The sequence below is a fragment of the Camelus dromedarius genome, chromosome 15, assembly GCF_036321535.1.
Source record: "Camelus dromedarius isolate mCamDro1 chromosome 15, mCamDro1.pat, whole genome shotgun sequence".
Lineage (NCBI taxonomy): Eukaryota > Metazoa > Chordata > Mammalia > Artiodactyla > Camelidae > Camelus > Camelus dromedarius.
The window spans coordinates 17,539,627-17,562,651 of NC_087450.1; the positions used below are offsets into that span (position 1 = coordinate 17,539,627).

The 23,025-nt window shown below is 43.8% G+C and overlaps 1 protein-coding gene across 2 annotated transcripts in view; it reads left to right on the top strand.

Moving 5' to 3' along the window:
* The window catches only part of SERTAD2 (SERTA domain containing 2), a 105,539-nt gene that overhangs the window by 76,805 nt on the left and 5,709 nt on the right, over positions 1–23,025 (top strand). The window contains exon 1 of one of the 2 annotated variants that reach the window (XM_031467143.2): positions 6,446–6,755. The exons of the other annotated variant lie outside the window; for it this stretch is intronic. The gene's annotated coding sequence lies outside the window, so the exon portion shown is untranslated. Of the gene's footprint in view, positions 1–6,445; positions 6,756–23,025 lie in introns of those variants that run through there. 2 annotated transcript variants of the gene reach the window in all.

Sequence of the window (23,025 nt, forward strand, 5' to 3'; positions counted from 1 at the left end):
TCCCAAGGGGTCAACATTTCAGGGCACAGAGCACAGCAGAGGCAAGCAGAGAATGAATCTTAGGAGACAAGCAGTAATCACACAGTGCTTGTCCTGAGCCCATAAACACATTTTCTTATATTCTCTCCTAAAAGTTGTGAAGTTTTGTTTTACATATTTAGATGTTAGTCTCCCTGAAATGTATTTTTTTGAAAAATATAAGGTACCTAATTTTATTTTGTTGTCCATGCAAGTAACCAGGTGACCTTTAGCCATTTATTGAATAGCCTGTCCTCTCCCACTGATCTGTAATCCCACCTCTGTCATATTTTACACTTTCATCTGTGTATGGGTCTCTCTCTGTTCTCTCAGTTCTGTTCTATTGCTCTGTTTATCCCTTGCCAGCCCCACTCTGTTTTAATTACTCGAGCTTTATAATAAGCCTTGACATCTGATAGGACACATCTCCCATCTTTTTCTTCAAATTTATTACAGCTATCTTTTGCCCTTTGCTATTCCAGAGGATTTCTGGATTTGCTTATATAGTTCCTTGGGCAGAAGGTAGGAGGGCGTTGGGGTTTAAGTGGGAATCGTGTTTAATTTACTGATGAGTTTTGGGGAGAACTGATAATTGTATAGTATTGGGTATTCCTGTCCATGAACGGTGTGGCTCCCCATTAATCCTATTCTTTTTATCTGATGAACTTTTGGAAAGGTTTCTATTTTCTCACTTTTCATTTTTGGCTGTAATGTGGAAATAGTAACTCTGGAAGTCTTTATAGCTGTTATTTTTTTATCACTAAAATTAAGAACACGGTGTCTAACAGTTCTAAAGTAACAGATCAGAATTGATTGACCATGAATGTCTGATTCATTAAAATTCTTTTCAACCTTTTTATAATTTGGGCTTTAATTTCTTAAAGGAAGTTAAAAGGAAATCCAGGTGGTGGTGAAAGAACCAGTGCTATTCCCACGAAAACGGTGTATCAGCCACCCCAGTATGGGCTGTGCTGCCCTTTTGTAGTGAGGCCAGATGAATCACTGTAGTCAAAGTCAGGGAATCTGGCACTTTTTAAATGAGGGTTTTTTTGGCTTTGTTTTTTTCTTGACGTGACTCTTCACATGTACATTTTCTTTTAAAAGAATCATCTTCAAAGATGATTAAATGCATGCATTGTTTGAGGAAACCCCAGTTTGTAGAGCGCACATTGATTTGTAACAGAACAGAACGGCAGTGGGCGTCTATACTATAGATGATATTCTCGTGGTATTTGCTGCCATCCACTCTCCTTTCTAAATTTGGTGTTACAGATTCAACTTCTGTTTTTGAAAAGGGAAGTTACATATAGCTCATTCACACTATTATTTTCTCCTTAAAAGCCAGTTTCTCTGATGATTGCCCATTTAAGGAGTTTCATATGCCTCAAACAAGACTTCTCCAAGAAAACCATCTTGAGACAAATATTCCTTAGGAAGATAAAACCTTTCATTCAATATTTACAGCATGTTTAGAAAAACAATTGACTAGTTGCACAAGTGTATCTAACATGGCGCTGGTGTTTATCTGAGATGCTTGCTTTATTTCTCCCTGCTTGAATTCACCCTGTGCATTTCTGAAATTTCAAATATAAAAAAAATTAAATTTAAAAATACAGGGTTTTTTTTTTTCCAATTTAAAGCAAGTATTGGACAGTTGCGTAATTTTGAAGAAGTCTTGTTTACTCTGGCAACAAGTTTTTAAACAACAGTTCTGCGTTGGTGACTAAAAGAAATGATAAAGTCTGCACACGGTATCGGTCTTACCTAAGTGTTACCTCTCCTCCAGAAAACCAATAAAAATTCAAAGTGGCAAAGAGCTGATTCATTTTTTGTTGCATGCTATGTTTACATTAAACTGTTCTCTGTCCATATGTTTATTTTCTAATGATACCTCATAGCCTGAACTTAGAGGCATTTCCTGGACATTTATACACATTAAAGCTTTGACTTTTTTAACTTCCCAAGGTAGAATTTTTATAGGTGGGACTTCAAAAAAATGGTTTAAATACATTATTTACATTCCCCAGATCACCATATTTTCTTAAATGACCTCTTTACTCATAGGTGATTTAAAGGTACACAACCCTAGATGGTTTCTATACTAGATATGAGAAGATATATAGCAGAAAATAGAATGTGAAGTTGGTTTTATATTCTGCCAAACTCCTATGAAGGTAGTCCCATTGTAGTCACCTTTTCGCAGACTCCTAACTCTGGGAAGGGACTTAGAGAAACCCTTGAGCCCTCGTGCCACATTTTACGGGGTGTGGACGCAGTCCCGTGATGCCAAGGGCCTGATTCAGCTTCACTGCCGACAGTGCCTGAGGAACTAGACCCGAGATCTCCTGACCAACAACCTGTGCTCTTTTCACCAGAACCGGCGTTAATCCTAAATTTGTGACATAGCAGATTAAGAAACTGAAAGGTCAGTGATTAGTCATAGTTAAGTGATTTATTTGTACAAGATCTTCAAACTCCTGCTCCAGGACTCTTCATCTCAGCCAGGCTGGCCCCCAGGGACAAGGAAGGTCTGGGGGCTGCCCGATTTCTAACATTCATGGAAGTTTTTGATGGAAGCCAGGAATGCTGAGTATCTTGAGAAGAGTGTGAACCCCTCAAAGAAGGGAGGATGGCTGATAGAAAGGAAGTACAGAGTCAACGTGCGGAGGCCACCAGGAGGGTGGTGCTGTGTGGGGAACTGGGGACAAGGAGAGATGTTTCTGAGAAGCGACCACCAGTCTCAATGGAGCAGCATCTGGCGGGAAGGGAACACTGGAGTCATCACCAGGAACAGCCTTTGCTCTCCAGCCAAGAGGGTGAAAGCAAAAGCTGGGGTCTCTCAGGAGGGCTGCTCCAAAGTGGGCCTCACAATTTATTTGAAGATTTTAACAAAAAATAGTGGCAAATGAAAGAGACAGACGCCATCTTCTCTAGAAATGGTTAGAAGGGACTTAACGGAAATGCTGGGGAGAAAAAGACAATAGTTTTAAAAGCATTTTCTTCCAATATTTTCATGAAGATTTTGTTCCAAATTAGGATTTAAATATTGTCAGATTATTAAAAGAGAAGAAGGTGTGTATCTCTAACAGAAAAATGACCCTCTCTCGTAACACGTAAGGGGCAGTCATTGCAAAGCGCCCCGTAACAATACGGGAGCCTTTGCAGGAGCAGCCCTTCCCTAGGGCTGAAGCTGTCCTCCTGAAGCGGGAAGGGAAAGGCGGGACAAAACCTGGCAAGAGTAGGTGGACAAAGAGATGCAGAAGAGTCTGCAGAAGTAGATGGTCCTGTGAAGTTTTAACTTGCTAGCACCGAATCTGTCTGTGCCATCTTTGTGAGAGTGTTTAGTTTTCCAACTCATTGTATCCTGTATCAATCAGCTCCTTAATAATAGGTTAGGTGATGTGACCTCCAGACTTTATTTTGAAGATTTAGTAATAGATTTCAGTTATCAGTGAATGAGAAGTCCACATTCAATCAGGATCTCTGTATTTTCTGTGAAAAGATTAGCCCAGCTGGTTGTATATAATGTGTTTAATAACTGAAATGTTTTTGGGGGCAGGGGGCATAAGACCAATATTTCGAAGGTGTACAGATGGGTGATTATTACCAGTGTTTCACGTGGAACCTGAAAGATAAAATGCCATAAAGGAAAAGGAATAAGCTTGAGAACTGTCTTCAAGTCTTTCTCAGTTTATGCAGCCAGCTAGCCCTGTGTCAGTTCTTTGGTGCATGCTAAGTAAGTGCTAAAAGTGGCCTTCAGTTAGTGCAGTAGTCTAGTCGTTTGCAAGATGTGAAGGCACAGAAACTTTGAAGAGAAGCAGTGAAGTGCAAAGTAGTATCCACAACTACACAGCAATGTTGAGAAGTACCTCTCTGAAATTAAACTCATGAGTATTTTTAAAAATTACCATCACAGATCTATACTTAACAAAAGCAATGTTTCTTTTCTCCCTAAACAGATATGTTCCTGATAGTTAAATGTGGATGACTGGCCTAATTTCTTATATGTTCAAGTGAGAGGGAAAAACTCTTAACTAAATCCTGAGGATAGGATTATTTTAAACGGGCTTTAAAATGTCCCCAAAAGTGAAAGTGTGAAAACCACACTTTGTGTTCATGAAACATTTCTGGTTCATTTGCTAGGAATAAACAATATTTAAAAAAAAAAAATCATGCATGCTGAAGGGAGTTGACTTCAAAAGCCTTTCCTTAGCCTCATGTAGTTGGATTCCCAGGGCCAGGCAGGAATTGCTCTGCTGGCCTGTGAGGGAGTCAGCCTGGGGGAGGGGAGCAGTTAACCACCTGGTGTGGGACCACAGCAGCAGCAGTTAAAGCTGCCACTTCATGCTATGACTTCTTGGTGAAAGATGCCGGAATCTAAAAGTGGGGGAAGCGGGACTTGTGTCTAACATGTGCATCAATAAGACATTTTATCCTGCAGAAGTGTGGAAAGGTGAGAAACATTTACCCCAGAACTCAGGTTGCTAGCCTGAGAACTCAAACTTTTACCATGCACACACAGAATAGGTGCTTCAGTAGAATCATGTGTCCACTCTGGAGACACAAAAATTGTTACTTTGATCTTAGTGCTTTTGTACAGAACGACTACATTTGGAAGTCCCTTTGCTAGAAAATATCCAAGTGTCACAGAAATTCTGCAAGTCTAACTTGCTGCTAACTTCAATTCATGAATAACAGTTTAAATTTATTTTAAATTCAACAGAGCCTCTGGCCTCCGCTACAAAGATATCACAGGAAGAGATTATTGCAGCTTCTATTTCAATGGCTTCTCCTTAAAGTGAGTGCTGAAAGTATAAGTGAGTGGGTAGTTCTAGGAAACTCTTAGTAGTTAGTGCCCTCTCTGAAACGCAGAACTCTGGAAATGAAACATACCTTGGCTTCATGGCAAAATGTTTGAATATTATGCCACTCAGGCATAAACTGAACTGGACTTGCTGAAGGCCCTGAGCACTTCTTCCATGATGTGTAATTTGGAATGCCATTGTAATGAAACTTTCCAAAGATATCCACAGATAATTAGCTTTTGGCATTGGTTATACTTAATGAAAAATCTGTGTAAGATTTTAATTATACTGAGGGCCCAGTAAAAACCTTTTCCATTCCCTTTATAAAGCAAGAAACATTCTCCTCTACCAACATTTTAGCCCAGGTTTAATTTCAATAAGATCATCAATTTGATTGATAACAAATCATTACTGAACAGTTTCAATAGGTGTAAACTTGTCTTGATGTTAATGACGGATAATCACCTTTATGTTAGGTCTTAAAGCTTTATTAGTCTTAAATATAACTAGTATAGTGGACTGTTAAAACTCCAGAGAGATCTGGGATGATATTGATTGGGGTGGCAGTCAAAATTTTAAGGTGCCTGAAATTACTTTTTGTAACATCTTTACGCTGAACGCGCAGGGACTCTTAAAAATTAATAATTAATTTTCCAGGGGAACTGCCTCTTAGGGCTTTAAAATTCACACCAGGCACACAACCTCTCCCAAGTAGTGTAAATTTCCCTGCTCAATGTAAGTAGTTCAAAGCAGAAGCTTTCTTGAGACGGAAAAGGCTGTGAATGTGAAAATGCTTCTGACCCTCCTGCGTCTCCAAGCCTGGCTTCCCTACCGGGTCTGCACCGTGGCTGTAGCCTGCCACGAAAGATGCAACTCGGTTCCCTCCTGTTCCGAAAGTACTGTTGACTTGGTGACCCATTTCAAGTGTTGAGCCGAGGTCACCACAAGCAAGAGGCATTTTCTGGCCCCAGCTCCAGCTAGAGCCCCCATCCTGCGGGCCACTCGCGCGTCCTGAGACGATGGGGGTGTCGTCGGGAGTGTCTTAGCTGCGAACGGTGCCGCCCCCGCCCTCCCGGGATGCCTGGCTCGAAAGTCCCGCGGGCAGCATGGACTCCGCGCCTCCAGGTCGGATTTTCGCCTCCCCCCAACCCCCCGGGACCCTGCCTGCCCGGCTAACCGGCCCCAAGTTGCAGAATAGCTCAGATGCTTGTCATATTTGCGGTCGCGCGACTCAGTAGGCTGTGCGCGCGCGGCACTCGCCGCCGCCTTTGTCACTCGCGGCTCCGTCATTTGCATGAGTGGTGTGAGGGGATTACTGGTGGTTAGTTGTGGTCCCCCGGCCGGAGAGTCTCTTTTTCTCTCCCGTTCTCCTTAAGCTTTTCCTTAAGAGAAAATCAAGGGCGCGCCGGCTGGAAAGGGAGTCGTGGGCGGCGCTGCCACCCGGCGTCTCGCGTGCTCCGCCTGCCCCTTCCTGCTCCTGGGGCGGCCAGGGCTCGGCTCGGCATTTATCGCGCCTCCCGGGACCGCCGGGGGAGGGGGCGGGGCCGGCGGTCGAGGGGCGGGGCCGTCGAGGGGCGGGGCCTGCTGAGCCGGGGGCCCGGAGCTCGCGGGAGGCTCGCTGGCCGCACGTCACTCCTGCACGGCGAGTGCTGGAGCACGAGCTGCCGCTCGCTCGGTCAGGGCGCCCCCTCCGCCCGCCTCCCGCTTCCTCCTCCGCTGCCTGCCGCCGCCGCCTCCTCCTCCACCATTGTATAATGCTCCGAGCGCGCAGGCAAAGGACGGCGGAGTCTTAGCTTCGGTCTCGCCTTCTGCCCGCTCCCCGGCGCCACCCTCGGGCCCCCGGAGCGGGGGACTCCGCATGGATCAGCAGTAGCTTGAGGAGTGGGCAGAAACCCCTCCTGATGTGTTAGTTCCCAGGTGGAGCTGCATGTGGTAAGTTCTCCCGGCGCCGGGTTGGAGGGGATCCTCGGATGCGCGGGGCTCCCGATGGGTGGGGGGCGGCACTGGTAGCCGGCTGAGGCCGGGAGAGCCGGGAGGGCGGAGGAGGGGCCCGGGCGGCCGCGAGGGTCGCGGGCGCGTCCACGGGAGGGACCTGGACCTGGGCTGGAGCAGGTACCGAGAGGAGTGCTCCCTTCCGCTGCTTCCCGGCCCTGCGCCCTTGGACCCTCGGGGCGAGCGCCGGGGACCCCCAGCGTTAGCCGGCAGATCTGCTGGGGGAAGGGCAGGGGACGGGCAGTCACGGACCGGGGTCAGGAGGGGGTCGGAGCTAACCAGAGCCCAGCGATGGGGCGGAGGGAGCTCGGAGCTGTCGCTTTTACAGCTGGGATATGTGTGCATGTTGTGGCGGTTGTGTTGTTGTGAACGTGCGAGACTTTTTTTTAAGCCTCGGATTGCTGGCGCGGAGGCTGCTTTACTTTTGAGTTCTGTGGCCGGGTTTGCATCCAACTTGCTTTAGTGTTTCTGTGAGTTTCCCTGTGTTTTTAGCCTAAAAACATCCCTCTCCACCCTCTTTTCGCCCGTGCCCAAGTGAATCGATTTTAAATATATATGTATATTAAACTTGATGTCTCATTGGTTTTTAAGTTAGAAATCTACAAGTCATCTTGGTGGTGACCGCCTATGACTGAAAGGGAGGGGGCTGAGGGGAGCCAGCTGTCCCAAGCCCTGGACTTTGTACCATTAAGACAGGGTGCCGTCAGAGGGCCATTGCATCGAGAGGAAATCATGAATTTTTCTTTTTTTTTTTTTTTTTTTAATTTTCTTGGCCGGGAGTTATCTTTTAGCAGAAGTAATAGTAATAGAGATGGGAATAAAGTTCTGCATTTAGTCTTAAGTTTCACAAAAAGATTAGATATAGTTTGTCTTAGAATAACTTTTTGCTTTCAAGCTGGGTGGTTTCAGGATGTTTCAGGGAGGTGGAAAGTAAGCTTTTACAGGCTCTGAATGGGGAAGGGCAATCAGGAGGGTGAGACATCCAGCCTCAGACAGCAGTTTTAATTTGAATCAAATTGGGCAGCCTCATCTGGTCTTAAGGAAGATAGTAAATGTTTTCAAGCTTTGTTCGGAAATAGGCTGTTTTGGTTTCCCAATGTATGTTAGGAAATGTTCACAATGTGTGTAAAGAGCCTAGGAGTTGTCGTAGCCAATAGGATCCCTGAGGCCTTAAGTGTTCAAAGTAGCCTTTTATAATTAGGGACTGGTCTCTGACAAGAGTGAAGTGGGCTCTTGGCTCCACTCAACCCCTGGAGGACAGTCCACCTGAGAGCCTCTGGGTTGTTTTGCTGATGAGGGGGATAGTTGTTCAGCTACCCAGAAGGCATATCTCCCCCAAGAGCTCCTCCCATTCCTCCCCCTTTTTATAGCAGTCTATTCTGATTTGAGTGTGGTAGGGTGTCCTCTGGGGATGAAAATACCCATCCTGAGATCCCAGCTTCTGGCACAAGCAAGAATAGCTTGCTCCTGGATCTCTGCTTCCCCATTCATTTTACCAGTTTTTTCATGGGGGAGGGGGAGGACAAATGTTAAAAAGTTTTCCTTTAGCGTTATTGATTTATCTAGAGGTATTATATGTTTCATGTAGGTTGTTTATGTTGTTCATCAAGTTTGGGATCCTTTAAAATAATTTTTTCTTCTTCCCTCCCCTAATTAAAATGGGCATAATCATGTTGCTCTCAGGTGAGAAATCGTATGAAATGGATTTGACAGCTTTTTTTTTTTTAAACATTCAGCTCTGTTCCTTGCTTTATTACGGCAGATAGGAGAGAAGACTCACATTTTGCAATACCAACCAGGTGTACGACAAGAGTGTCCTAGGGAACAGTTTTATTGTCAGGCGAGTGTCACAGCTTCTTAGGTAACAGCTGCTTGGCCATGTTCCCCTTAAAAAACTAAGAGAAGGATATTAACTCAGTTTAAGAAAATCTTTAGACTTCTGTTTGCTGAATTGTTCCCTTGAAAGCTTTTTTATTTAACTGAGGAACTGAAATATAAATTTTTACCCAGTTGCCATGCACTGAGTTATTAATAAGTACAAATAGTATATATTTTGATATTTTAAAATTCACTCAAATTTGTGTAGCAGCTGATAGCTTTTGGCATACACTATTTTAAACAGCACTCCAATGGCAGAATAAAAGTTACATTGCTACTGAGAAAGGCACACACACACAAAACAGATTAAAAAATATAAGGGAAGGTTGAGCATACATATGTATGTATGTATATAAAAATACATAAAGATTTTTTTCGGTCAATAGACAGAAAAAAATAAAAGCATACTACAAATTATCAGTAGCAAATTATAGTAAAAGTTTGCCTTCGGTCAACATATTTTACACTTTAGTTACTAAGAAAGATAAAAACTACAACAGGAACATTTAGAGGTTTCTTTTACTGTGGCTTCTTGTTAAAGAACACTAGCAAAAGCATGAAGCTTTATTTTATATTTCATTTATATAAAAAAATCAGGACGGCTTTGTCAGTATTACAACATAGATTAAAATATGTATAGATAAACATGGTATTTAGGAGTGTGAACTTTGATTCACTTGTGGAATTTTTAAAAACTTTGTTGCTACATAAATTTCGTATTTACTGTTACGGCATATCCTATAGGAAATAGCTGTAGTTGCACCAGTTTTTTGTCAAAGGAGAAGGCGGGGAGAGGGGAGAGAGACAGAGAGCGAGGTGTCTCTGATTACTGAGTGCAAAGATCAGGTGTACGCTCAAGGCACCGGAGGGCAAGCTCCAATTTTGTTTTTTTGGGGGGTGGGGGGAACTAGATTTGTTCATTATTTATTCTGATAGAGGTACTGGGAATTGAACCCAGCACGTCGTAAGAGCTGAGCATGCACTCTACCACTGAGCTATATAGCCCCCCACTCCCCGACCCCGCAAGCTGCAGTTTTAAGTGAAAATGGCCTCGAAATAAAGGAAACACCCACCTTCATAGGTCTTTCCATTAATCAACACTGACCAGCAGAACAGGAACACCTAAAAATGCTATGGCCACTACATATACACAAATTCTGTATTTCCTACTGACAGTTAATAATTAGTCCTTACACAATTGACAGAAGCCCACCAGCTCAGACTCCTGCATAAGAATTGTGTGGGTGTTTAATTCAGTTTTCATATTCTCGAAGGAAACAGCAACTAGCCAAACTTGGCTTGTCTTTTAAACAACATGATTGTCTCCAATGGCCAGTGCAGTTGATATTAAAGGCAAACTTCTGCCCTCTGTGCAGATGCTGGGAAACCCTGTGAACAGCAGTGTCCCCTGGAGCGCCCATCACTCATTGTGCAGAGCAGTGTCTTTCTCCACGAGCACTGTGTGGCAGTTCATTCTTTGTATGAATCTGTGAATGGCATATGTCAGGCCAATAAGACGACATTCCTATTCTGGGTAGTAAATAGATGCCTTGTTGTGTGTGTGTGTGTTTTTTTTCCCTTGAAGATCATGAGACAGACAAAACATGCTTGGCTGTCTAAAAATTTTCTTTGAAATACAAATAAAAATTTCAAAATAAAAACTATTACAGTATCTCTGAAAACACATGACTCCTAATAGGACAAAACAGATGCTGATCATTTAAACAAGCAGTACATCCAGACAATGAAAACTCCCTTTTGGAAATTCTGCTCTCTTTGTGGTCTGAGGGCTCCTGGAGCTGGAAAGCCTGGTTCGTCCCCTCTCAGGATCTCCCGTCTCTCCTCTGAACTTAATTGGGAATCCCTGCCAGGATTCACTGAAGCAAACCCGGCAATTTGATGTATCTATCTTAGCAACCCGGGAGCACAGAAGCTGTATTCTGCACCCACTGCAGCTTTCAATTCAGAATGGAGGCGGCATCTGCTCGCTCTCTCGTCTGGCCTCCTCTTCCCCTCGCAAGCTGTGTGTCCAGAGCTGGCCCTGCCCCTTCGCTGGGACGCGAGGACGGCAGAGCGGGGGCTGAGTGTGCCCGCTCGGCCCCGCCCCGAGTGGAATGAGCAATGCGGATGCGTGGGGTGGGGGCTGGAGGGAGGAGAGTGGAGGACAGATCCGAGCCGACTGTGCAACTGCTACAGCAGGTCTGACTAGTTTGAGGTGCCCAAAGGCAGCTTTGTTTCTCTAGTAACTCCAGGTAGCAGCAAACCTCAGTTCTTAAAACGAATTCATGTCTGCATTACTATCTTTTGGGCCTCTGCAAAAACCTGTAGATTTGCAGAGTTGCTGTTTAATTCTAAGCTTCTCTCTCTCTCTCTCTCTCTCTCTCTCGCTCGCTCGCTCGCTCGCTCGCTCTCGCTCTCGCTCTCTCTCTCTCCCTCTCCCTCGCTCTCTCAAAAAAAGCCTATCATAGACGGTTAACTGAAAAGACGCTAAACCAGGCGTTTCTGTGTTTCTGAGGCATCTCACATAGAATAGTGAAGGGGAAGGGATTCTGGCTCTTAAGGACACATACACACACTCTTGGTTACACTGGTCTGTGCGAACCTGTTGAATGAAAGTAAAAAGTATTACTTGATTAGGCCATGGTCAGAAAATTAAGTAATGAAGCATTACTTGCTGCAGATCAACCTTTAGCCCCTTGCTCTGCTCTCCTGGCTGACTGCTTATCATTCCACACCAGCCGCAACCCCTGGGCTTGGAGCAGGCCTGTGGGAGTACCCCACCCTGGTGTGTAGAAGTGTTGAGTTAAACTCAGGGAATCTGAAAGTCCCAAGGTCATCTCTGCACCAGAACAGGTTTGCATAAAATTCTAGCCACACCAGTGAGATAATGAGGTGGCAACTGTTTTAATCTGATCCTCCCTTAGTGGTTATCCCATTTTATAATCATTCTGGATGCAGATTTGCTTTTCAGAGTTCTTTCCTTTTTTAAGGAGGGAACTTCCATGTACGTGTGTACTTCTGTGTCTTCCCTGCTGTCACAGAAAACCCATCTGGTGGAGGAACCTGAGCACCGTGGTCCGTGGATGATGAAGAAATTTTTGCCCTGCCCCTCTGCTTGTCACCAACCTGATGATGGTCTTTTCCGAACAGTTTCTTAAACAGACTGCTTTTTGAAAAGATTTTTATTATGTCCAGAAATATAAAATAGGTTTTACTTGGTGATGATTGTTAGCTAACAGTAGTTGGTTAACACATTCAAAATATGGATTCCTCAAGTGGCACCTGCCTTCTTGCTTCTAAATTCCCTAAAGTTTGGCAGGATGAAAGGACTGTTCGGGGCTGGTAGCTTGGAGGCAGGGTCTCCTTAAAGGTCCTTGAAGATCATCGAAGTTGAAGTACTGAAAGGTAGTTTCCTTAGAAAATAAATATCTTTTCCATTCAGTGTGGTACTCTGATCCCTTTTACTCTATTTGACTAAGTGACTTTGTGCTAAGTTCTACAGGCCATTAGTTATCAATACCCAGAAGTCCTCGGGAAGAAATAAATTTTATCTCAAAATAGCCCCAAAGTAATCACTTTTAAAAACAAATGGCTGCCACATTTACAAAGTATCACTCAACTGCCCTCAAGTTTAGTTTGTATCCTCATTTCCTTTTTCTACTTTGTGAATTATTCACGTATATGACATAAAGTTTAAACTGGCTTTGTAAAACCTTATCAGAAGCCTGTCTAATTCTTAGAATTGACTAAACATTCTGAATATCTATGCTGCTTATTACATGGAACAGATATTTACATTGTAGAATAGTTATTTCCTCCCTTTTACATGTCTCTTAAGTATATTTCTTTCGTCTTGTACCTTTAGTTTTTATACTCATACGTCATATTGTAGAAGTGTGATAGTTTTCTTTTAAGGAATCCTGATTTGAACCATACAGTATATTTAGTTTTACTCAGTGAGTAAATAATAAAGAACATTTCTCTGGTTTTCTCTTTAGATTGAATGTGAAAGTTAAAAGATGAAATATGTTCAGTATTTGTGAGGAATATTTTATAGCATGTCTTCTTTCGAGTGTTATTTTTCACAGTAATTAAGCCTTCCCAATTTGAAAGCAAAGAAGATTAAAACTAGTAATAACCTTTAAGAAACACTTTCATAAAAACACTTCACAATGAAGTACTTAGTTTTTGTTATTTGTTAGTGACAAGTAGTTGGCTAACAAAACCTAGAAAGTAATTTTTTTTTTTTTTAGTAAAGTCAGATTTATTTAGAGAGGTACATACTGCATAAGAGTGTAGGCTGTTTCAGAAGGCAAGAGAAAGGCCATGAGGTGTGGGGGTTGGGAGCTCGGGTTAAAGTAGATACACACTCCATAGAGAGAGTGCGGGCTGTCTCTGAAGAGGATGGAGAGAGAGAGAGAGAGAGGCGGCTTTTTTTTTTTTTTAGCATCTTTTTTTTAATGTTTTTTTGCAGTTTTTTAAAATGTTTTTTAAATTTTTTTTTATGGGGGGAGGTAATTAGGTTTACTTATTTATTTTTTAATGGAGGTGCTGGGAATTGAACCCAGGACTTCCAGCATGCTAGGAGCCGGCTCTACCACTGAGCTATACCCTCCCCCAAGTAATCTTTTGTTTTAACTAAGATGCAATTTTATTTTTCACACATTTGTTCTAACAAATTATATTTTTATCTGTTTTAGTGCGACTGTTTTATAGATCCGAGGGCCCTCTTTAAAAAACAAAACAAAACAAAACTCTGTCATATACTTAGGGGAAAGCATTTGGTTTCTACTCTAAGCCTTTTCTCCCCTTGACATTGTTCATTCAGGGTCTCTAGTGTGAGGGGGAAAACATCGTATCTTCAGGGAAAAGATGCTTTGGGAGGGTTGAAACCAGAATCCCATACAAGCAATTATAAGTACAGGAGAAAAAAAATGTTTTCATTGTGCACGGGAATGGAGGTGGAGCAAGGCTGGCTAGCCCTTACTGGCACGTAACCTTAGGGGAAAGTATTCAAATCTAAGAATTTCCTCCCTTAATGATAATGAGGCTTTCTATTCAGCATGCTAAAGATGTGTTCCTGACACCAAATTAGTATGGAGTAGCCTCCTAGTTTTGATGACTACAATATATTATTTATAAAAATAATATAATATGTTCATATTTACCAAAGTTCAAATGGAAAGATTGGTGATAGTAGTTTGTCTCTTAGGAACATTATTATTGAACATGCAGTATCATAGAACCTCAGCTTGTAATCTGAATAGAAAGGATTCCAGCAAATTAAAAACAGTCAGCTTGCTTCATTGTCTTTAGTTTACCTGAGTTACACTTTACTATTAAATGGCTCCTTCCCAATATTCTTTATGAAGTTTTCCCTGAAACTTCTGAAGCCATTTCTGTTCAGCGTGGAGGTAATTTCTTGTTATTGAGAAGCAATAGGATTACTGAAGGCTTTTCTATGTTAGTAAAATTCCTACTACTAACCTTGAGACTCATTGTGTGGCTGGGAGATCTCTTTAGGACCCCCACTGGAAAGTCTGAACTGCTGGCTTCTCCTAGTCCACATCTTATGACCCGGGTTGTATGTTTGTTGTTGTGTGTCTTTGTGCTGACTTCAGGAATCCTCCAGGGATTTTAACCATGATTTTTGAAACATCAGTGTTACAACAACCTATTGTACATACAGTATTTTCAGATTTTGAACCATAGCATAATATAATTTAGTTGCTCTTGGCAGTGCTCTTTGCTTGCTTAGCAGTGTTCTATTGAGACCTGATTTGGGGAACAATCTTGGAAATGTGTATACTTTGAGAGATCTGTAGGTAGAAATTGCTGTGAATAATCAGACTTAAAGGGGTGCCTGTTGCTCTGCTGCGCCCCCTTGTGGTTATTTGTGATGCTCTTTCAGAGCTCAAGAGGAGTTCCCACTTGTACTGGGCACACTTGTTTACTTAGAGCATATACAGCTTTCTTCTGTGTGAATAACCTATCAAGTTAATATAATAGTTCTCACAGAGGATATAAATAGTTTATTGTATTTATTTGATTTTTTAATTTGTAGAATTTTTTAAATGTATATTGGTGTGTTGTGTTCTTTTACCTTTTTCTTACGGAAAATTCCAAACACGCTCAAAAGTAAAGAGAAAGTACAGTGCACCCCCTTGTACTCATCACCCGGCTTCAACAGTTACCAACATTTTGTCAGAGTTGTTTCACCTACACAGAGGTTTTTTTTCTTCCCTAGAGTATTTTAAAGTACATTTCAGGCATTGTATCATATTGAGTATGTTTTTGTTAAACTTCAGCTTAGAAACTGAAATTTTGCTCAATCTTTTACTTTAAGTGTGCAGTACTTTTAGCCAGAATTGTTAGGTAAAATAAAAGAGTTGTTAGCATTCTCACTGTCTCACTTTAGAAGAAGGTGACTGGTGTCCCTAGCTTCCTCAGAATTAGGTTGAAAACCTAAAATTCCCAGCTGGCTGAGGAACCAATAAGACAGGGTACTAGAAACATTTTCTACTACTTAACAGTTACATTCTAAAAAGGCTGTTTTTCTTTCCAGATGTTTATTAACAAGGCCGTAATTTATTCCAAAGAAATATTCAAACATTCTCTTCCAGAATTTGACTATTTTGCCTGCTAAATACAGTTAGTTGTCAACATTTTAAAATGTTGCTTTCTTTTTCCAAGAGCAAAGATGGTATTTGACAAACCAGCAGTTTCAGAAACTGTCTTCAATTTAATAGAAGCATGTAAAAATCCTGAGAGGGAAAGCTAGAGCTTCTTAAAAATGTAGGCTTGAAGGAAACATCCCCAAACAGTAAAAGTTGTTTTTTAATTGACTTGGAGGTCGACTTCCTGGCCGAATTTCGGTTGGTCTCCAGGCGTTCAGGCGCTGTCAAGAAAGCAAGGAGGATTGTTCCCGGCAGAGCCTGATCCCGATAAACAGCCGTGCGCTGCCCCCCGCGCCCCCCGCGCCCCCCGTGCCCCCCGTGCCGCCCGCAGAGCCGAGGGGAGGCTCTGCCGCAAACAGTGGTGTCGGGTTACAGCCCCGGAGCCGCGCCGAGCGCGCTTAACTGGCTTGATCTAGTGACTGGCTTCATAATTACATTGCTGATTTGTTAGGGAAGGCTTTGTCTTACTTACCAATTAACATGGATGTTACTGCAGGGACCTCATCCTGGATGAGCTTGGGTTTAAAAAAAGAAAAGCTTCCCCGATCCGGCCAGCTTTAGGGGTTCAGTTACAAACTCTCGCATGTCTTCAGGGAGCCCTCACCCACCCTGTCTGTAAACACGCAGAGGCTTTCTCCCCGTTGGAATTTTGCCCGCCTTCCTGCCATTCCCCGAGGCCACAGGCAGTCACTCTGGGGTCCACAGGCGGCCTTTGGGAGTGCTGACCCCTTGACCCCTCCCAGAGGCTCACCACCCCAGTTCTGGGGGTACTGCCACCACTCCTGCCCCAGCCCCAGCGCATTCATTAGGAAAGGGGTTAACAGCATAGATGTTACCAGATTTCTAAGTCCTATATGTCTTTTAAGGTGTAATATTTTAACATTGGAGAAAGTTGTCTAAGCCAGCCTGGCTTTCCTTCCTGCCTGGAAGCTGCTGTGTGACCCTCAGACCGGAGAACCCACGGGTGGTGGGAGGGGTCCTGTTAAGAACGGAGGCTCTCCCTTTGGACCACCTCAGAAGGCAGGGGTACAGGGTGAGGAGAGATGTGAGAAGCGTGTGTTTCCGAAGGGTCTCACCAGCTTTTCGGGCCAGCCTCTCCTGATCTCAGAAGGCTGTCACACACTCCGTAATTTTGCCAGGGACACTCTTTTCTTTCTTCTTCCACTGCCCCCAAAAGAAACTGAAAGAATATGTTTCCACTTAAAGGACTTTGGGTTTGGCTGCACAGGTTGTCAGTGAGGAAACAGCCCTGCTAGCCTGTTTGAAGACACTCATCACACGTCTTGTCTGAGCTTCTTTTTTCCTCCAAACTGGGTAGATCCATGAGGAAAAACCGTCATTCTGAACTGTTGGCATTACTGTAGGTGCCTCGCTTTTATGATTTTTAGTGTCAGTGTGAGCACTTCTGGACTTTACAGCAACCAGTGGTCACCAGTGGTCACACAGGACGGCACAGTTGAGGAGATGAGGGACATGGCTTCTTAGAGCTCCCCACTGGATGAGGAGTCTTTAACTGGAGAGCTGTTAACTGGTGAAGCAGGCATACAGAAATGCTCACAGGTCCCCAGTGTGCAGGCCAGTGACTTAACCCAAAGCAGGCACCAAGGTCTTCGGCACTGAGGTGAGGAAGTAGGCCGTGACCAGCTCCCCAAGAGCCAAGGGCCTCACTAGTAACTACGCTTGCCCAGGGGCAGATGCCAGGGCTCAGCTCTGCCTTGGTAACTGACTGTGGAGACAACCTGTCACTTCATCGTGAAGCCTGCTGCACTCCTGAGAGGAGGGAACACATGATTTCTGGTAGTCCAAAAGGAAATTGGAACAGGCTCTTGAATGTGGACACAGTATGCGGACCATCGGGCTTTGCGTGTTTCAGAGCAGTGACTTCCGGAGTCCCCCAGCCACCGGCCTCTGTGTGGACGAGCCTCCTTCCACCTGGACGGTGCTGAGCTGGGAGCCATTTCCACACCCTCCCCAGTGTTCAGGCCTCCCACCTCCCCTCTTAGCTGCCTTTTTGATCCTGCGGTCAGTCACACCTTCCCCCATCATTTTCTCCCTTCAGAAATTGGGACTAATGACCTTCTTTTAAACACCTTTTGTGCCAGTAGTCCCCTTGGACACTGTATAGGATGAAATGGAGGGTTTTCCTTCTGTTTGGAGTAATGACTGTTGTTTGGGATGAGTTGAGTTAAAGCATGGTGTGCAGTCTTCCGTGCCTCTTTTTGATCCACACTGAGCCAGAAAGCCAGCTTGTGTTGGGGGCTGAGGCCGGAGGGCTCTTGGTTCGGGTCTGTCACTAGCCCCAGTGGTGATGTTGCCCGCAGGGGCCTGTCAGTCAGCCATCAGGCTCTGGGCCCCTAGGAAGCACTACTGGCCCCAGAGGGCTGCAAGTTAAAGCAATGGGTTTTGTTGTTGTTAGTGGGGATGGCAGAAGTGGTGATTTGCCCAAAGTAGATTTAATATTCTTTTTTCTTAAATGTATTATTATTTTTTTAATGGGAGTGCTGGGGATTGACCCCAGGACCTCGTGCATGCTAAGCACTGAGCTATACCCACTCCCCCGTGATATAACACTCTTATTTTAAAATAACATTTATTTTGACAGTTCAAATAACATTAAAGGAGAGTGATTTAAAAAATCTTAAGGCACAGCTTTTAAATACTTGAAAAACAGTGAGTATATGAAAACTTTTTTGATTGCTTTTTTTAATGTTTGCATTTTTTCCCTTAATGCTTTAAAAATATAAAAACTGTGGAATGTTCCTTTTTAACACATAGGTACTATTTCCATTTCTCTTTGGACTTTGGCATAAGGCCTCACTGCCATTCACTCTGAGATCACACCAAGAAGAATCTGGGCCCCAGTGAGCCAGTGGGACCAGATGTATCAGTCTGAGAAGCTGTTTCATCATTAAAATTGAGCTGAAGACAACTTTATTCTGCATAGAATCTTTGTTTTTTAATGTCAGTTGCCAGCACAAAAACGCTATTTATTCCTTTTCTTCTTACTTGCTTAGGCACAAATAGGGAAGTCCTTCGAACTCAGGTTAAATTGAGTAAAGACATTCTCAGGTTTAAACATGAAATAGCCTGCTGAGGGAAAAAGGAAGCCATGGTTCTCAAAGTGACCTTCCCAAACCAGTAAGACCTGGAAACTCGTTGGAAATGCAGGTTCTCAGGCCCCATAGCAGACCTACTGAATGGGAATCTGGGCTGGTGGAGGGCAGCGTTCTGTGTTAGCAAGCCCCCTCAGTGAGTCTGAGGCTTGCCCAAGTCTGAGAATGAAAGACTGAAAGAGGCATTCACAGAGCTTTCTGACCAGAGCATCCCTGTCCCCTCTCTGTGCCCCAGGGCCTGCCCTGTACAGCTGTCCCCTCTGAGGTCCATTCAGCCCTCCCCTTGGGCATACCCTCCTTCTCGGGCCCAGTTCACACCCAGGGCCAAAGACACACACCTCTGTCTTTGTTTTACAGTCCTCCGGCTGTCCCTCCAATCTTTTCTCATTCTTTCCATTGACTGTTTATTCAGCAACGATTTCTGGAGCCTCTTCTGTGCATCAGGGACTGGCTGCATTATCCTGAGGATACGGAGTTGGACGAAACAGTCTGTGCTCTCATAGGGCTTCCTGTTTGGGGTGGGAGACCAGACATGAACAGACAGCCCCGCCTTAAATATAAACCTCAAATCCTGTCTCCAGGAGTCTCCGCTGATCACCCCAGTCTGTACCAGTTTCTCAGTCTCTCAGACTCCTGACTGTGGGAGTCATTCAGAATCTGAAATTGCAAACCCCCAGGTAGTCAGGTAATATCTTCTCCTGTTGCTCTGGTTCCTTCTCTTCTGAGGACTCTCCTAGTGACATATTTTGATCATCTGCCCAGGCAGATTGTAGCTTTTGAGGGCAGGGTCCTTCCTAATGAAAGCTGTACAGTTGAAAGCCAGGTTTGGTATCAGAGAGTTTTATTCAGCATTAAACTTCCTGGAAGACTCCCGGCAGGGAAGTGTTCATTTATATTGCTCCCCGTGAGTTTTGTTCTCTGTTTTCAAAACTTGAGATTGCTACAGTCAATGCTTGCCAAAATTTATGTTTTAGAAAATCAAAATGCTAGGAGTTTGTTCCTAACAAGTTTATTGGAGAGGGAGGGTGTTTTATCTCAAACCTTATAGTAAGTAAGAGCCAATGAATGTTCAATATGAGTGGCTGTCGTTGGTGTTAGACCCCTTTGGGTGGGCAGAAAAGGGAGGGAGCACCCGTCTCACTCCTCCATGTGGGGGTCTCTACCAGCCCTGAAGCTCAGGGTCCCTTTGGGGCCTTTGCCTGAGAGATTAGGTAGGAGACGTGGGCTTTGGGCCTGGGTCTTCACAAGCCAGGGTGGAGGCAGAGAGGGGTGCTGATCCTGAGGGTGGCCTGAGAACCAGACTTGTCACCAGCCCCTCCTTTCGGTGAACCAGGGGCTACCGTCCTGGTGTCTGGTTCCACAGCCGAGCGGCCTTTCGGGCAGTGACCGCAGACACCCCCTAACCTCCTGTTACCTCGAAGCCCCTAATGAAGTGCAGCCAAGTGAGTCCTTGTAAAAGGTCCCGGGCCTCTCCAAAGGCTTCAGGAGCTACTGCTGTTTTCTTAGAGGGCCCAAGGAGAAGGCTTTGGGCAGCCTTGCCCTCAGGTGCTTGAGAGGCTTGTCTTGGCATTGAGTTGTGTCTGTTCGAACAGGTGGTGTTCACATCGCACCTTGAGAGGCCTTGGCACCTCCTCCCACTTCCAGGAGCTGGAGGCCTGTGAGTGGGAAGACAGGACTCCACACTGTATTAAGCAAACTTGGAGGAAACTTAAAACTTTTTACAAATTTTAAATTAAAAAAAAATTTTTTTTAATTTTAAAGTTCTAAGTAAAAATATGGATTTGATTTTTACTATGTTGTCTTTCACTCCTTTCCATAAAAACACAGAATTAGGATTACAAACCAGGATTGTGTGCATTTCGCAATCGCCCTGGGTGTGTAGAGCCCGTCTTGCCTCATAAAATGAAATAGAAAAATGAAGGCAAACCTGCTTTGAGACACACTCTGTCGTGGGTCCTTACTGACACATTCGAGAAGCATCCAAGAGTCGATTCGTCTGCCTGTTCCTGCTCGCAGGTTTTGCTTCCACGGTCCCTCCTCCTTCCCTCTTCCAGACAGCATTACAGATGTCTTATCAGGCTTTCCCCAGATCATTAGGATTTATCACACAGCTGTGACCAGCTGGGTCATTCTAAGTGGAAATTAGGTGCTTCTCACGTTGAAATCTCTGAAAAGTATCTCCACAGATCTCCCTCAGCTGTGGGAATTCTGCTACATGCCTGTAGTACTGAGTGCTTTTAAAATATTTAAATATGTAGAATATTTGAGTTCTGTGGGTTAGTGATTATTTCTAGAGAAATATGAGTTATTGAGAAAGTCCTGTTTTTTCTGGCAACAAGTCTCTAAAAGACAGCTCTGTATGGATGACTAAAACTACATCATCTTTCCAAAGTGTGACTTCTCCAGAAAACCGGTAAAAATTCAGAGTAGTGACGAGCTTACCAATTTAGTTTTGTTGTGGGTTTTTTGTTTGTTTTCATTCCTGTTTTTTTAAAACTAATTTGTTTTGAGGTGTGTATTTGGTTTACGTTTTGGGACAGTGCTTCTCAAACTTTCTGTGAATGAAGGACCACGTTGTTTGCGTTTTCCTCCTTTATAGAGTAATATGTTAGTAAAACATGATAAAAATAACTACTAGAAAATGAAATCAGAGTACAAAAATGTAAAATAGAAGCCTCATTTTTAATTAGGTTTACAGAGATACATTTACTTCGTAAATCTGCTTAAGGTTTTCTAAACAATACAGTAGCTCTACTTCATCATGAACCAGTAATGTTCACAGACTGGCTCCATCCCTGGACCACACTTTGAGAAACAGTATTTTAGAGAATGTGTGTGTGTGTGTACACATTTGTGTATCCTCGCACACATTTGGATGTATTGGGTACAGTCACATTATAACATAATATAGATCATATGACACCTTTATATGATAATTAAATGCATCCAGTGAGCTCTTTGGTAAAAACGGAGTTTTTCTGGACGTTACTTTTAAATGCTTAAATTGTAAGCAAGTACAAATGCTGTAATTGTGAGTACAGTTATGTTTCAAAACACAGTTGTTCAGATAATACATCTAATGCATAAAGTAGAAAGTTTTGTTAACGTGAAATGAAATCACCTCCTTTCTGATTCACACTCACCTGTAAATGGGATACAGATACTTTAGATAGGAAATGCTCTATGAAAAATGTATATACAAATGGGACTTTTAGCACTAAACAGTAGGAAATGTTCCTGTCATGTGAAGCATGAGATAAGTGAGTTGTTACCTTCCTTGCCTCAGAGAACAGTTAATTATGGGGACTGGTCTTCAGTCCTAGTGATTGACAGCCATTTTCTTAATGTTTACAAAGTGAGGGAGAGCATTTCATACAAGCAACTCCACACTCTTTATGAGTGCTAACACATTCTCAAGCTGCCTGGCCTTGGTGGCAGCTGTCTTGGTCCCTCTCTCCTAGAGACTGAGGCCCATGAAGGCAGCCACCCGAGGCGGGCCTTGTGTGCCAGGCTCTGTCCATCTGCATGTCTGTCCGCCTGGAGGGCAGCATGGCCTTCTTTCACACAGCCTTGGAAGGAGGTTCTGTGAAGTTTTATTAGGGTTAGCCTTATTCCTCTAGGATGAGACTCATAATTTCTAAGTGATAACGGGGTGTGGGAGAAGATATCCAGCCCCTTGAAGACCAGACTTTATTCGCCTACCAGACTCCCTGCTTTCTGGCAGAAGGTCCCAAGACAGCGTAGATGCGGGATGAGTTAAAAGAATGAAAGAGGCAATTCAGTAAAAGGCAAATCGCCTTTAGAAGAAAAACTGGATAACTACAAAGCACTTTTATCATATGTGAAGACACCCGAAAGAGTGAGTGTCCTTGAGGAGAGCATTCACCCGTGTCTGGGTGAGCGTTGTAGAGGAGTGAGGGGGCAGGCAGGGGCCTGGCTTCCTTAGAACCGTGTCTCCTGGTCTGAACGACGTAAGGACAGCTTTCTTGATGAAATGGTTAGAAAGTGAGGTCTATGAGGCAAAGGCCGGTGGACTTGTGATTGCTCTGTTTAGGTGGGAGAAGTTCTGAGAGGAAGGACCAACTCTCCAGCTGCGGGTGCCTTCGTTAAGGCCAGAGCACACCAGGAGGCTGCCTAGGCTGTGTGTGTCCAGCGAGGTGGGCAGGAGTTCAGATTGCACCCATTCCCGAATGCTCAAGGTCTGAGATAGGAGGTCGTCGTCTCTTTGAAATCCAGATGTATCTCTGGAATCACAGTAGGTATTTTGTTATGAAATATCTCCAGTAACCAAACAGCAGTGCTTCTAATTAGAGCAGATTATTTTGAAATTAGTCCTTTTGCACTCAGACATGATTGTATGCAGTGAAATTGAGCCACAGAAAATCTTGGGCTGGGAAACCCACATTCCTCCACTTGAATCTAGACTGAATAGCGGTGGCAGCTCAATCACGGTGGTCGTTTAACACAGCCCAAGTGCTTCGCCACATGTCACCAAACAGGCAGAAAGTCTCTATGCATAAATGAGGAAGGAAACGGCATTTT